Genomic DNA, 15,614 nt, shown 5'->3' with positions numbered 1-15,614 from the left:
ACCCCGCCTTTACTAAAAAATACCAAAAATTATTTGGGCATGGTAGTGGGCAGGCGCCTGTAGTCCCAGCCACTCCGTAGGCTGAGGCAGGAGAATAGCGTGAACCCCGGAGGCGGAGCTTGCAGTGAGCCCAGATCGCGCCACTGCACTCCAGCCTGGGGGACAGAGCGAGACTCCGTCTCAAAAAAAATTCCTGTATCATCTCTTTGAGATCTTGAGTATTACAATTTTATTGTGATTTTCAGTCATCATTGGTTTGTCTCACCCAGATTGCTGGGGACCAGTTTGCTCCAGGTTTGCTGCAGCTATAGAATCCCGTGACTCCTGACAAAATGGTGGTCACAGATGAGATTTCTTCCCACATCAGGTTCCCAGATCTCTGTCTACAAAGTGTGGTCAAAGCAAGAGTAGTAGGAGTTTGTCTTTTTCCCTTTCTAAATTTGAACTAGCAGGAAAAAAACGTGTATGAACTAGTTCTTGTTCACACACATATATCAACGTGGTTTTTTTTTTTTTTTTGGTGGGGGTATGAGTACTCTTGTTTTCTGACCCCTTCCCTCCCAGAGATGGTCATTTTTTTTCCTCTCCCTCTGAGGAGAATCAGAGGGTAAGAACACAGGCATAAGGCTTATATAAGCTTATTATTTGAGCTGGCCTCACAGCTAAGTTCACAGTTCTCAGTTCTCACTAGAGTGATGTCTGTTTAGACAAACTTTGCTGTAGGTCTCTGAGACCACAAAAAAGTATGAGGTTCTCCTTTTATCTTGTTTTATGTCCTGAGAATCTGGCTATTTGACCAGTGAGAACACTGTCTTTGGTCTCTGCCAGCTGGCAGGCAAGTGTGCCAGCTTGCGTCGGACAGCCTGTTGAATAGGCTGGAAGTTGCAGACACAAAGTCACAACCAGCAGTATCTGTTTAATCGTGACAGTGCTCAGGTGAGTTTGTCTTAATGAGAGGTCCCAATCCATAAGGGCCTTTGTTGTCTCAACCTTCAATTGCTTGGTAAGCACTGAGAAAGTCCAGTCCCAGTAGCGCCTTATTGGTGTCACCAATGACACATAATGGTTCAGTGACTGGAGGCATCCCAATTTTCTGTGGGAGGCGAGACACCGTTTTCACAAATACTATTCTTACCGCCTCTGGCAATGAAGGTCTTTGCTTTCTTAGTTTATCTCTGACAGTGAACTTTTTAGATCATGGGGACTGCATTTTCGGTACCTACTTTAGGAACACTATTTCCATCATGGTATTCTAAACCTGAAGTCTTTTCATGAAAAGTCTTATGGCTTTGAGTTGCTTCTAGAATAAATAAATTGGTTAAATTTGAAAAAAGTTGTACAGAGCTCTCACCCGAAACAACTGTCTTATTGGTACATATGGAAAAATCAAATTGAAAAGACACAAAGAACCATAACAGATTGCCTTAGAGACTTCCTTAGCAATATTAAAAAGGAGAAATCAGATTTAGAACAAAGTTAAAATTCTTTAAACTGACCATAAATTCCCCTTCTCTGCCCTCATTACTTCCCGATGTCCATGTCCCCAACCCTCTAAAAGCTCATTTGGATCTTTGGGTCTCTAATTTAAAACCCATCTTCTCCAAATTCAGCTCAATTTCCTCAGTAAATTCCTTCAGCTCAAGAGAGAAACATTTATAAGAATTTATTTGAATTATGACTCTTGGCTTTGGAGTACCCATTTGTTACTCATTCTCTTTCTCCAAAGGAGAGCTGAGATCTTGGCTTGGCCTTCTGCCTGCCAGGGGTATGTAGGTTGGGAGCTCCCAAGAATATGGTCAGAAAGAAATGTTGGTTGCACCCCATTTGCATGTAGTATACCAGCTGTTGCCAGCTCACAGAGACATTGTCTAAGTCTTTCTCTTTTATGTGTTTGAGTGACTAACTCTTGGAAGAACTGTATCATTTTACTTTTGCTTTGAAGATGGGTGTGTCTGTGGTTCAGGACCCATAAAAGGCTTATTAGTTTTAGAATTGAGTCACCTGTTAGGTATACCTTTGTTTTAAAACTTTGGTTTATATTCAGAGTGTAACAATTTTTTAAGGCTTTCTCTCCTAAGCTAAAATGGAACTATATGCATAGAAAGAAAAAAAGTTTATGAAAACATTTCAAAGATGAACAGTTCTAAATATAGAATAAAGGAATCTTTTGATTTCCATCTTAGTGAGAAATCTTCTCCCTGATGTAAAGAAGCAAGTTGAAGATAATGCAGGATGGATGAGTCAAACCCTTGATATTATTTAGATTGCAACCCAATTCTCTGAAGAATTAAAAACAATTGTCCTTGTTTTACAAATTGAGTCTTTACAAAAATAGAAATGTGCCTCTAGAAGAAATTCAAAACTCACCTATCCTTCTTACTAATTCCCAAACCTCATCTATGTATCTCAAGATGCTTGTAGATACTTTAGAAAATCAAGACATTGAAAATGGAACTGTCTTGCAATTAAGAAAAGAAGGAAAAGTTTAAATAGTAATTACCCTAGACATCTGATAATAGGCAAATATGCTTCCAAAAACTTCTTGGTAAATGTGCATTCTTCCTCTGTGCCCTTGAGATATCTTACCCAAGAACCATTACTTTTGAAATACAAATTTAAGAAGGATAATTCTCAGATAAAAACAAAGGAAAGAAAATAAAAAAAGGAAGGAAGAAGGAAGGAAGAAGGAAGGAGGGAAGGAGAAGACTATTTGGAAACCAGCAAATGAAAACTATTAAAAGCTTCAACCAACTGAGCAGGTAACCTTACTTTGTTCAATATGCCATATTCATTAAGTTTTGAATTACTATAGCTGACATGGGGCTAAAGTTTAGAGTGAAAGCTGAGATATCTGTTCTGTCTGTGTTTATGGATGGCTATATATATATATATATATATGTTATGTAATATATTTTTCTACCTCCAAATGACCTCTACTTAATTGACTTAAGGAAAAATAAGAGTTTAAAAAATTATTCTGGCAGAAAAATAGAACTCAAATGTTTCTCAAATTCATGTTAACTTAGTAAACTTTGGTCAATAAGAATGTCATTGGCTTAATTAAAACAACATGTCTTGAGAGTTGTTAGCACTAAATATGATGTGGATACACAACTTTTATTTTCATTAGATGTTTAAAATCCTAAGATAACTGGTTTAACCTAAGAACAAATGCACAAGAAAAAGTGCAGTGTCCATTACTTTATGTATATAAAGCACAGCCAAAAAACAAAAGCCCAATTATTTAAACTTTTTACATTCCTGATTTTGTGATACTTGCCTAAATGCAGGTGCTATAAAAATAGTCGACAGGGAATTTGTCTAATGTATCATTAAATTCATAATAATAACATAATTGAAGGGAAAATGAAGAAAAGATGTAATAGAAGACAATCATATTACAATATGTCTACTTAAAATGGTTTCCCAATCTCTTTGGTAACTATACCCTTAGGTGATGGATATTAATTGAATGTGTATATCATTTCCAAATAAAATAAAATACTGAAATATTAATTGCTGAACACAAGTTTCAGTTTATTTTGCCTTCTTACAGTTTATAAAAAGAAAAAAAAAGTTGAGTCTCTTAATAAATATGCTCTGTTTCATATTAAATAATTGTTCTGAGGAAGCATGTGTTCCTAGAAATTATAAAATGTGTGTATTCAGACCATTTAAAATTTCTTGTTCCTAGGTTTTCACAGGAACATGGGTTACTAAGACTTAAAATTCTAATACATAAGTCAAACTCCTAGTAATGAGGAAAACAAGTGTATACAAAGTGTACAAGGGAAGTAAGATGTTGTAAGGTATGAGGATGAGATTTTTTGCTGAGAAAAAAATTTCTGTCTAGGTAAGAGATTTTGAAAGGTTGTTTAAGAATGAATAAGGAAGAATGAATAAAAACTGAATGGATATAGAAAATTTGAAGGGGTGATAAAGGGAAAGAAATTTGAGTGGTCAAACTGAATAAAAAGGAATGAATTTATTGTAAGTTTTTTAAAAATAGCAATTAAGGCTACTTTTATTACTTTGATATTAAATCAAAGTAGAGATGTAAAACTAGAATTTGTCATCCCTATTAAAAGCAAGATATTCTTGGAATACTGATAAAATATAGCAAGTAAAATTTCTTTACCTTTTGATTGTTCTTAAGGAGGGTGGGGAAGATTCTGTGTTTTGTCAAAATAACTTTGTGTTTCATGTTTTAATTATTATATCTTTGATGACTTAAGACAATCAAATATTCAATATTAAAAGAGCTAAGGTTTTTTTCTACAACTGTTAATTTTCTGTATTTGCCTTTGAAATCTTGTGTCATTTTGATTTAATTTCATTTTATCTAAAACTACGTTAATTTTCTGTATTTGCCCCTTGAAATCTTGTGTCTCTTTGATTTTATTTCAAAGTGTTCTGTGATCCTATTTCAAATATTTTAAACCTTTTGATATTTTTGAGAAACTCCCAATAATTCACTTTTAAATTAAGTCTTTTTTGACCTTGAATTAGTTTGAGATTTTCTAAACAGGCTTCTGACATTTGTCAAGATAATTTTTTTCTTTTCTTGTAAAAGAGACATGTTAGGCTAATTAGGTTTATTTGATATGTTAAATTATATGGGAGGCATTGTCAAGTAAGAAACGATGTTTAACTGATATTGTATCTAGAAAACACCATTCTCTCAGCCCTAAGGCTTAAGCTGGCAATCAACTTCAGCAAAGTCTCAGGATATAAAATCAATGTGCAAAAATCACAAGCATTCATTTACACCAACAACAGACAAGCAGAGAACCAAACCATGCATGACCTCCCATTCACAGTTGCTACAAAGAGAATAAAATACCCAGGAATACGGCTAACGAGGGAAGTAAAGGAATTCTTCAGAGAGAACTACAAACCACTGCTCAAGGAAATCAGAGAGGACACAAACAAATAGAAAAACATTCCATCCTCATGGATAGAATCAATACTGAGAAAATGGCCATATTGGCTAAAGTAATTTACAGATTCAATGCTACTCCCATTAAACTACCATTGACATTCTTCACAGAATTAGAAAAAAACTATTTTAAAATTCATATGGAACCAAAAAGGAGCCTGTATAGCCAAGACAATCCTAAGCAAAAAGAACAAAGCTGGAGGCATCAGCCACCTGACTTCAAACTATACTACAAGGCTACAGTAACCAAAACAGCATAGTGCTGGTACAGAAGCAGATGCATAGACCAATGGAACAGGATAGAGAACTCAGAAATAGGAACACACATCTACAACCATCTGATCTTCAACAAACCAGACAAAAACAAGCAATGGAGAAAGGATTCCCTATTTGATACATGGAACTGGGAGAAGTGACTAGCCATGTGAAAAAAATTGAAACTGGACCCCCTTCCTCATACTGCATACAAAAATTAACTCAAGATGGATTAAAGACTTAGATGTAAAACCCAAAACTATAAAAACTCTAGAAGAAAATCTAGGAAATACCATTCAGCACATAGGCACAAACAAAGATTTCATGACAAAAACATCAAAAGCAATTGCAACAAAAGAAAAAATTGACAAATGGCATCTAATTAAACTAAAGAGCTTCTTCACAGCAAAAGAAACTGTCATCACAGAGAACAGAAAACCTACAGAATGGGAGAATATTTTTCCAATCTACCCATCTGACAAAGGTCTAATATCCAGAGTCTACAAGAAACTTAAATTTACAAAAGAAAAAACTAACAACCCCATTAAAAAGTGGGCAAAGGACATGAACAGACATTTCTCAAAAGAAAATATTTATGCCACCAACAAACATGAAAAAAAGCTTGACATGATGGATCATTAGAGAAATGCAAATCAAAACCACAATGAGATACCATCTCACACCAGTTAGAATAGTGATTATTGTTGTTTTTGTTTTTTTTTTTTTTTTTTTGAGACAGAGTCTTGCCCTGTCGCCAGGTTGGAGTGCAGTGGTGCAGTCTTGGCTCACTGTGACCCTCCACCTCCCAGGTTCAAGTGATTCTCCTGCCTCAGCCTCCCAAGTAGCCTGGACTACAGGCACATATCACCATGCTCGGCTAATTTTTGTATTTTTAGTAGAGATGGGGTTTCACCATGTTGGCCAGGATGGTCTCTTGACCTTGTGATCCACCTGCCTTGGCCTCCCAAAGTGCTGGGATTACAGGCATGAGCCACCGTGCCTGGCCGGTGATTATTAAAAAGTCAAGAAACAACAGATGCTGGAGAGTCTGTGGAAAAATGGGAATGCTTTTACACTGTTGCTGGGAATGTAAATTAGTTCAACCATTGTGGAAGACAGTGTGGCAATTCCTCAAAGACCTAGAACCAGAAATACCATTTGACCCATCAATCTCATTACTGGGTGTATATATACCCAAAGAAATACAAATAATTCTATTATAAAGATACATGCACATGTGTGTTCATTGTAGCATTATTCACAATAGCAAAGACATAGAATCAATGCCCATCAATGATAGACTAGATAAAGAAAATGTGGTACATATACACCATGGACTACTGTGCAGCCATGAAAAAGAATGAGGTTATGTCCTTTGCAGGGACATGGATATAGCTGGAAGCCATTTTTCTCAGCAAACTAATGCAGGAACAGAAAACCAAACACATGTTCTCATTTATAACTGGGAGCTGAACAGTGAGAATCCATGGTCACAGGGAGGAGAACACCACACACTGGGGCCTGTCAGTGGGAGGGGGTAGGTGGAAGGAGAGCATCAAGAAACATAGGTAATGCATGCTGGGCTTAATAACTAGGTGATGGGCTTATAGGTACAGAAAACCACCCATGGCACACATTTACCTATGTAAGAAACCTACACATCCTGCACATGTACCCCAGAATTTAAAATAACAAAATAGAAAATTAAAACTGGAAAAAAATGATATTTAACCTTCTTTGAGTTATATGTATATACATTATTAATATGTGTTCCAGAAATTTTGTAAAATTCCTAGAAAACTGATAAGTCCTGGTAAATCAATCATAATCCCAGTTATTATTTTTAAATATTATGTTACAGAGATAACCAAATTTTATTGTCAATTACATTTTAATAAACTCATCAGATCTTTAACCATGTCTATTTTTAAGTCTTTTGTCATCCACAGACATTAAGTATCTAAAATCCAAAAGTGCTTTATCTTCAAGAAAATTCATGGAAATGACTGACGAGTACAGATTCCTGATAACTTTAAGATCATACCATTGGACTGGGTATGACTATCCAGTGCTCTAGTGAAGACATCAACAGGTTCATGAAGCTGTTAACCCCACATCAAGTAGAACAAGAATTACATGGGTCTCAATGGACGGACGAAGATAATTGTTTAATGACTTTTGTTTGAAACATTGCTCATTCTTTAAATGTTTATTTTTCCAGATTTAAGAAAACCCTCCTTTTTTTCTTTCAAGCTATCTATACCATATAGCAATTTGGTAAAGTACAATTTTGTGTATAAAAACGGAAACATTTACTTTTCCCCCAACTTGATCTCTCCAGAATTTGGACACTCTTCATGAATATTTTTTTCTTCCCCCAATGGCAGTACAGGCATTGCATAAGCTTAAAAAAAAAAAAAAAAAAAAAAAAAAAACTTGTTCTTCTTGTAACAAAACACAATTGGAAACAGTGGTTATACTACCAAGGCTTTGACTGTGATGTCTTACTTTCTGATATGAACAGACAACTTTAAGGAACTAGGGTTGACTTCATGGGGCCAATAAAGCCTATGGGAAATAAATGGTGTGGTACCTTGAATACATGGTTCACGTGATTGCTTGAGAGATAGGAAAGGAATGTCACTTACTGGCAGGCCCAGGAACCTCAGGATACTTGAGGAACTACAAAGAGAGGAATTCACCCCTATCTATAGGTATTACAGGCACAATTTGATGGTGAGTCCTTGGTTTGGCTTTTTAGTTCTGAGAAGCTTTTAAAAGCCCAATCTGAAATTTCTTATTAAAAGTTCTAGCAAAGCAGACTTAAAAGAGCCTAGGAAGAGGCAGAACAAGGTGACTGAATAGAACCCTGCAGTGATCATACCCTTGCAGAAACACCAAATTTAACAACTATCCACACAAGAAAGCATCTTCATAGGAACTAAAAAATCAGGCGAACAATCACAGAACTTGGATTTAACATCATAGCAAGGAAAGAGGCGCTGAAGAGGGTAGGAAGGACAGTCTTTAATTGTTAACACCACTCTTTCCCCATCCCCCAGCAGTGCAGCACGGCATGGAGAGAGAATCTGTGCACTTGGGGGAGGGAGAGCAAAGTGGTTATGGGATTTTGCATTGGAACTCAATGCTACCCTGTCACAGTGGAAAACATCACAGAGCAGAATTGGGCTGTACCCATGGAGGGACTATGTAGGCCAGCACTAACCAGAGAGGAATCATCCATCCCAGTGATCAAAACCTGAGTTTTATCATGCCCCACTAGCATGGACTAAAGTGATCTAAGGTCTTAAATAGGCTTGAAAAACAGTCCAGACCACAAGGCCAGAAATTCCTGAGCAAGTTTTGGTGCTATGCTGTACTCAGAGCCAATTGACCTGGGGTACATATGACACAGTGAAAAAACAACTGAGGTAACTAAGGAAGAGTTGTAATACCCCTCCCCCAACACCAGGTAACAGGGCTCACAGCTCCAGGAGGGAGTCCTTCTTGAGGAAAGGAGAGGAAGGAGTAAAGAGGACTTATTCCTGCAACTTGGATACCAGCTCAGCCACAGTCAAAGCACCAAAGCAGGGTCCTAAAGTTGTCATTCCAGGCCATAGCTCCTGGACAACATTTCTGGACCTATCTTGGCCAAAAGAGAACCCACTACCCTGAAGATAAGCACGCAGTCCTGCCAGAATTTACTATCCGCTGACTAAAGAGCCCTTAGGCATTAAATAAATGGCAGTAACAGACAAGCAGCAGTTGCCACAGGCCTAGGGCAAGTCCCAGCATTGTGTTGGCTTCAGGGATGACCTAGCACATTGCCAACTGTGGTGGCCATGGGGAGAGACTCCTGATTGATGAAAGGAGTGTATGAAAGACATTGTCTTGCAGCTTGGGTACCAGCTGAGCCACAGTAAAATAAAGCAACAAGCAGACTCCTAAAGTCCCAAGTTTCAGGCCTTAGCTCATTGGAGGGCATTTCTTGACCTACCCTGAGCCAGAAGGGAACTCATGCCCTGAATGGGGTGAATCAGGCCTGGAAGGACTTATCACTTGCTGATTAAGGGGTGCTTGGGCCTTCCAAAAAAAAAAAAAAAAAAAACCCAGCGGTACCCTGATTGTAGTTACTACGGGCCTTGAGCAGTGGTAGTCATAAGCAGTGACTTTTGCTTGAGGAAGGGAGAGGGAAAAATAAAGAGGACTCTGTCTTGCAACCTGGATACCAGCTCTGCCTCAGTAAAACATAACAGGCTCCTAAAGCTCCTGATCCTGGCCCTAGGCTCCTGGATGCCATTTCTAGACCTACCCTGGGCCAGATGGGAACTGGCTGCACTAAAAAGAAAGACCCAGTGCTGGCAAGATACATTATTTGCTGACTACAGAGTCCTTGGGTCTTGGAGTAACATAGTGGCAGCCAAGAAATAGGCATGCCAGGCCTGGGGCAAGGTGTTACCCAGCACAGTCCTAGTAGTAGTGGCCACAGGAATGCTTGTGTCACCCTTCCCTCAACTCCAGGCAACTCAGCACAGAAAGGAGAGATTCTGTTTGGGTGGAAAGTAAGGGAAAAGAACAAGAGAGAGACTCTTCCTGGAAATCCAGGGAATTCTCCACAATCTTACCCAAGACCACTAAGGCAATAACTCTACAAGTCTGTAAAAGTTACAGCATTATGGGGCCTGCATGCAGTGCCCTCGAATGCACAAATGGATGCAGTGACCACAGATTTAGATCACAACACTCAATTCCCTTTAATACTTGGAAAGCCTACTCAAGAATGATGGGTATAAATAAGCCCAGACTGCAAAGGCCACAATAAATGCACGATTTTCAGTCCCAGACATCAATGAACATACAAAACAAGACCTCACCAAATGAACTAAATGAGACACTGATGATCAATTCCAGAGTAACAGAAGTACATGAATTTTCAGACAGATAATTAAAAGTAGCTTTATTGAGGAATTTCAATAAAATCCATGATAACACAGAGAAGGAATTCAGAATCATGAGATAAATTTCACAAAGACAGTGAAATAATTAAAAATAATTAAGCAGAAAATCTGGAGCTGAAAAATTCAATTGACAAACTGAAGAATACATCAGTGTCTCAACAGCAGAACTGAAGGAGTGGAATAATTAGTGAGCTTGAAGACAAGTTATTTGAAAGTAGACAGAATAGTCAAAAGAAAAAAGAATAAAAATAAACCATGCATATAAGATATAGAGAATAGCCTCAAAAAGGCACATCTAAGAGTTATTGGCCTTAAAGAACAGGTAGAGAAAGAGACTGAGGTAGAAAGTTTATACAAAAAGATAATAACAGAACTTTCCAAGCCTAGAGAAAGATATCAATATTCAAGTACAAAATAATTATATAACATGCAGATTTAAGCCAAATAGACTACCTCAAAACATTTAATAATCAGACTATCAAGGTTAAAAAAGAATCCTAAAAACAGCAAGAGAAAAGGAAAAAACCACATAAAGCAACTCCAATATGTCTGGCAGCAGATTTTTCACTGGATATTTTACAGTCCAGGAGAAAGTAGCATGATATATTTAAAATGTTGAAGTAAAATATATTTATCCTTGAATATTATATACAGTGAAAATATCCTTCAAACATGAAAGACAAAGATTTTCCCAAACAAAAGCTGAGGAATTTTGTCAATACCAGACCTATCCTACAAGAAATATTAGAGGTAGTTAATCAGAAAGAAAAGGACATTAAAAACCAATAAGATATCATCTGAAGGTACAAAACTCACAGGTAAAAGTAAGTACACATAACAAATACAGAATATTATAACACTGTAATTGTGGTTTTTAAACTACTCATATCTTGAGTAGGAAAAGAGGAGCCTATCAAAAATAAAAACTAAAACAACTTTTTAGACATAGACTGTATAATAAAATATAAATATTTTAAAAAATAGGGGTGGAGATAAAGTGTTGTTTTAGTTTTCTTGTTTGTATGTTTGTTTTGCAATTACATTTAAGTTGTCATCGGTTTAAAATAGGTTATAATGTGTTAATTGCAATCCTCATGGTAACCTTAAATGAAAAAACCAACAACAGATACACAAAAAAATATGAGGTAAGAAATTAAAACATATCACTAGAGAAAACCACTTTCACAATAAGGAAAACAGAAAGAATAGAAGGAAGAATGATAAGATCACAAAATAGCTAGAAAACAAACAGCAAAATAGCCAGAAAAGAAATAACAAAATGACAGTAGTTTACTTATCAATAGTAATATTGAATGTAAATGGCATAAACTCTCCAATCAAAAGACAAAGAGTGATTGGATTAAAAAACAAGACCCAGTGATCTCTTGCCAATTAGAAACACAATTCACCTATAAAGATACACACAGACTAAATATAAAGGGATGAAAAAAGATAATCCATGCACATGCAAACCAAAAAAGAACAGAAGTAGTTATATCAGACAAAATAGATCTCAAGACAAAAACTGTAAAAAGAGACAAAGATGGTAATTATTTAATGGTAAAAGAAATAAATTCAGCAAGAGGATATCACTATCGTAAATACATATGCACCCAACACTGGAGCACCCAGATATAAACAATAAATTTTATTGATACTAAAGAGAAATAGATCTGAACACATGGATAGTGGGAAATCTTAACACCACACTTCCATCACTAGACAGATGATCCAGACAGAAAAATCAACAAAGATCCATCAGACCTCATCTGCACTATAGACCAAATGAACCTAATCAATATTTACAGACTATTTCATCCAATGTCTGCAGAACACACATTCTTCTCAGCACAGGAACCATTTTCAAAGATAGACAATATGTTAGGCCACAGAACAAGTCTTAAAATATTCAAAAAATTGAAATAGTATCAAATATATTTTCTGATCACAATGGAATATGAGTAGAAATCAATAAGGAAATTTGGAAAGCATATGAACATATAGAAATTAAACCATAATAATCTTGAATAACCAGTAGGTCAGTAAAAAACTTAAGAAATTTTAAAAATTTATTGAAACAAACGAAAGTGGAAACACAAATAGCAAAACCTACGGGATACAGCAAAACAGTACTAAGAGGGAAGTTTGTAGGAATAAGTGCCTACAACAAAAAGTAGAAAAACTTCAAATAAACAACATAATGATGGATCTTGAAGAACTATAAAAGCAAAAGCACAACCCCAGATTAGTACAAAAAATAAATGTAATAGCATAAATAAAATTCAAATGGAAAAATACAAAAGATCAAAACCTGCAAACCTTTATCAAGACTAACAAAAAAAAGAAAATCCAAATAAATAAAATCAAAAATGTAAAAAGATATTGCAAGTGATATCACAGAAACTCAAAGAATTATTAGAGACTATTATGAGCAACTATATGTCAGTAAACTTGAAAACCTAGAAGAGATAAACTCCTAGACAGATACAGCCTACCAAGATTGAAACCCAAACTGTCAACGGACCAGTAACAAGTGAAGAGATTGAAACCATAAGAGTCTTCTAACAAAGAAATAACTTTACCTGATGACTTCACTCTGAATTCCACAAAACATTTAAAGAACTAATGCCAATCCTACTCAAATTATTCCAAAAATTAGTTTGAGAATATTCCATCCCAGGAGAAGGGAATACTTCCAAACTCATTCTATGAGGCCAGTAATTCCTCTTATACCAAACTCAGACAGACACATTAAAAAACAAGCAAACAAAAAACAACTATAGGCCAATATTGCTAATAAATATTGATGCAAAAATCCTCAATAAAATATTAGCACACCACATTCACCAACATATGAAAGGATTATTGATCATGCCCAAGTAGGACTCATCCCAGGGATGCAAGGATGTTTTGACATAAGCAAACCAATCAATATGATACATCATTTCAAAAGAATAAAGGATAAAAGCCATATGATCATTCCAATTAATGCTGAAAAGGCATTTGATCAAATTCAGCATCACTTTATGACCAAAAAATGTCCCAGAAAACCAGGTGATATGGTTGGATTTTGTGTCCACACCCAAATCTAATTTTGAATTGCAATCCCCATAATTCCCACGTGTTAAGGGACAGAACACGTGGAGATAATTTAATCATGGGAGTGGTTTCCCCTATGCTGTTCTTGTGATAGTGAGTGAGTTCTCATGAGATTTGATGGTTATATAAGGGGCTCTTCCCGCTTTGTTCATCACTTTTCCTTCCTGCCGCCTTGTGAAGAAGGTTCCACTTCACCTTCTGCCATGATTGTAAGTTTCCTGAGGCCTCCCTAGCCATGCTGAACTGTGAGTCAATTGAACCTCTTTCCTTTATAAATTTCCCAGTCTTGGGCAGTTCTTTATAGTAGTGTGAAAATGGACTAATACACTGGGTATAGAAGGAACATAGTAAAAGCCATCTATGACCAACCCACAGCTAGTATATTGAATGGGGAAAAATTGAAAGCCTTTCCTCTAAGATCTGGAAGAAGAGAAGGATGCCCATTTTCACCACTGTTATTCAACACAGTATTGGAAGTCACGGCTAGAGCAATCAGACAAGAGAAATAAATGACTTTCAAATTAGGAAGGAAGGAGTAAAATTATCTTTGTTTGCAGATTATATGATCTTATATTTGAAAAAAACTGAAGATTCAATCAAAAATTATTAGAACTGACAAATTCAGTAAAGTTGCAGGATACAAAACCAACATACAAAAATCAGTAGCATTTCTATATGTCAACAGTGAAAACTCGAAAGAAATCAAGACAGTAAGCCCCTTTACAATGGCTACAAATAAAATAAAATACCTATAAATAAACTCAACCAAAGGAGTGAAAGTTCTCTACAATAAAAGCTTTAAAACGTTGATGCAGGAAATTGAGGAGAGCACAAAAAAATGAAGATATTCCATGTTCATGTACTGGAAGAAATCAATATTGTTAGTGTCCATACTAACCAAAGCAAACTACAGATTCAGCGAAATCACTATCAAAATACCAATGGACATTCTTCACAGAAATATAAAAAACAATCCTAAAATTTATATGGAACCACAAAAGACCCAGAATAGCCAAAATCATTTTTAGCAAAATAAACAAAACTGGAGGAATCACTGTGTGTGACTTCCAATTATGCTACAGAACTATAGTCACCAAAACAGCATGGTACTGGCATAGAAAACACATACAGACACATAAGATAATGGAACAGAAAATAAAATCCAGAAATAGATCCATGTATCTGCAGTGAACTCATTTTCAACAAAGATGTCAACAATATACATTGAGGAAAGGACAGTCTGTAATAAATGTTGCTGCAAAAACTAAATGTTCATATGCAGAAGAATAAAACTATACCCCTATCTTTCACCATATAAAATTTAATCAAAATGGATTAAATATTTAAATCTAAGACTGGAGAGTATGAAATTACTAGACAAAATCCTTGGGGAAATTCTCCAGGACATTGGTCTGAGCAAATATTTCTTGAGTAATATCCCAAAAGCACATGCAAATAAAGCAAACATGGACAAATGGGATTAAATCACGTTAAAAAGCTTCTGCACAGTGAAGGAAACAGTCAATAGAGTGAAGAAACAATCCACATAATGGGAGAAAGTTTTTGCAAATTATCCATCTGACAAGGGATTAATAATCAGAATATACAAGGAGCCCAAACAACTCAATAGGAAAAAAATCTAATAATCCAGTTAAGCAATGGGTAAAAGATCTAATATACAATTCTCAAAAGAAGATACATAAATGGCAAATGGGTATATGAAAAGGTGCTAAACATCACGGATCATCAGAGAAATGCAAATCCAAACTACAATGAGTTATCTCACCCCAGTTAAATTGGCTTTTATCCAAAAGACAGGCAATAATGAATGCTAGCAAGGATATGGAGAAAAGAGAACACCTGTACACTGTTGGTGGGAATGTAAATTAATATAGACACTATGGAGCACAGTATGGAGGCTCCTCAAAAAACTAAAAATAGAACAAAACCCACTTCTAGGTATATACCCAAAAGAAAGGAAGTCAGTGTATGGAAGAGATATGTGTACTCCCATGTTTACTGCAGCACAATTCACAATAGCCAAGATTTGGAAGCAACTTAGTGTCCATCAATAGAAGAATGGATAAAGAAAATGTGGAACATACACAAAATGGAGTGCTATTTAGTCATAAAAAGAATGAGATCCCGTCATTTGCAGCAACATAGATGGAACTGGATGACATTATAAGTGAAATAAGCCATGCCTAGAAAGACAAACTTTGCATATTTTAACTCATTTGTGGGAACTAAAAATTAAAACAATTTAACAGATGGAGATAGAGAGTAGAATGATGGTTACCGGAGGCTGAGCATGGCAGATAGGGATGGTGGGGGAATGGGGATGTTTGATAGGCACAAAAATA

General features: G+C 36.0%; 1 long non-coding RNA gene across 1 annotated transcript in view; it reads right to left on the bottom strand.

Moving 5' to 3' along the window:
- Positions 1-205: 205 nt before the first annotated feature.
- The window catches only part of LOC116478560 (uncharacterized), a 191,395-nt gene continuing 175,986 nt past the window's right edge, over positions 206-15,614 (bottom strand). Inside the window, exon 5 of the long non-coding RNA XR_004250792.1 lies at positions 206-383. This is a non-coding gene — a long non-coding RNA (uncharacterized LOC116478560). The remainder of the gene's footprint in view (positions 384-15,614) is intronic.

Source organism: Hylobates moloch, unplaced genomic scaffold (genome assembly GCF_009828535.3).
Source record: "Hylobates moloch isolate HMO894 unplaced genomic scaffold, HMol_V3 SCAFFOLD_3, whole genome shotgun sequence".
NCBI classification, from domain to species: domain Eukaryota; kingdom Metazoa; phylum Chordata; class Mammalia; order Primates; family Hylobatidae; genus Hylobates; species Hylobates moloch.
The sequence above is the reverse complement of the archived record's forward strand: the minus strand, read 5'-3'. Positions and strand labels throughout refer to the sequence as shown.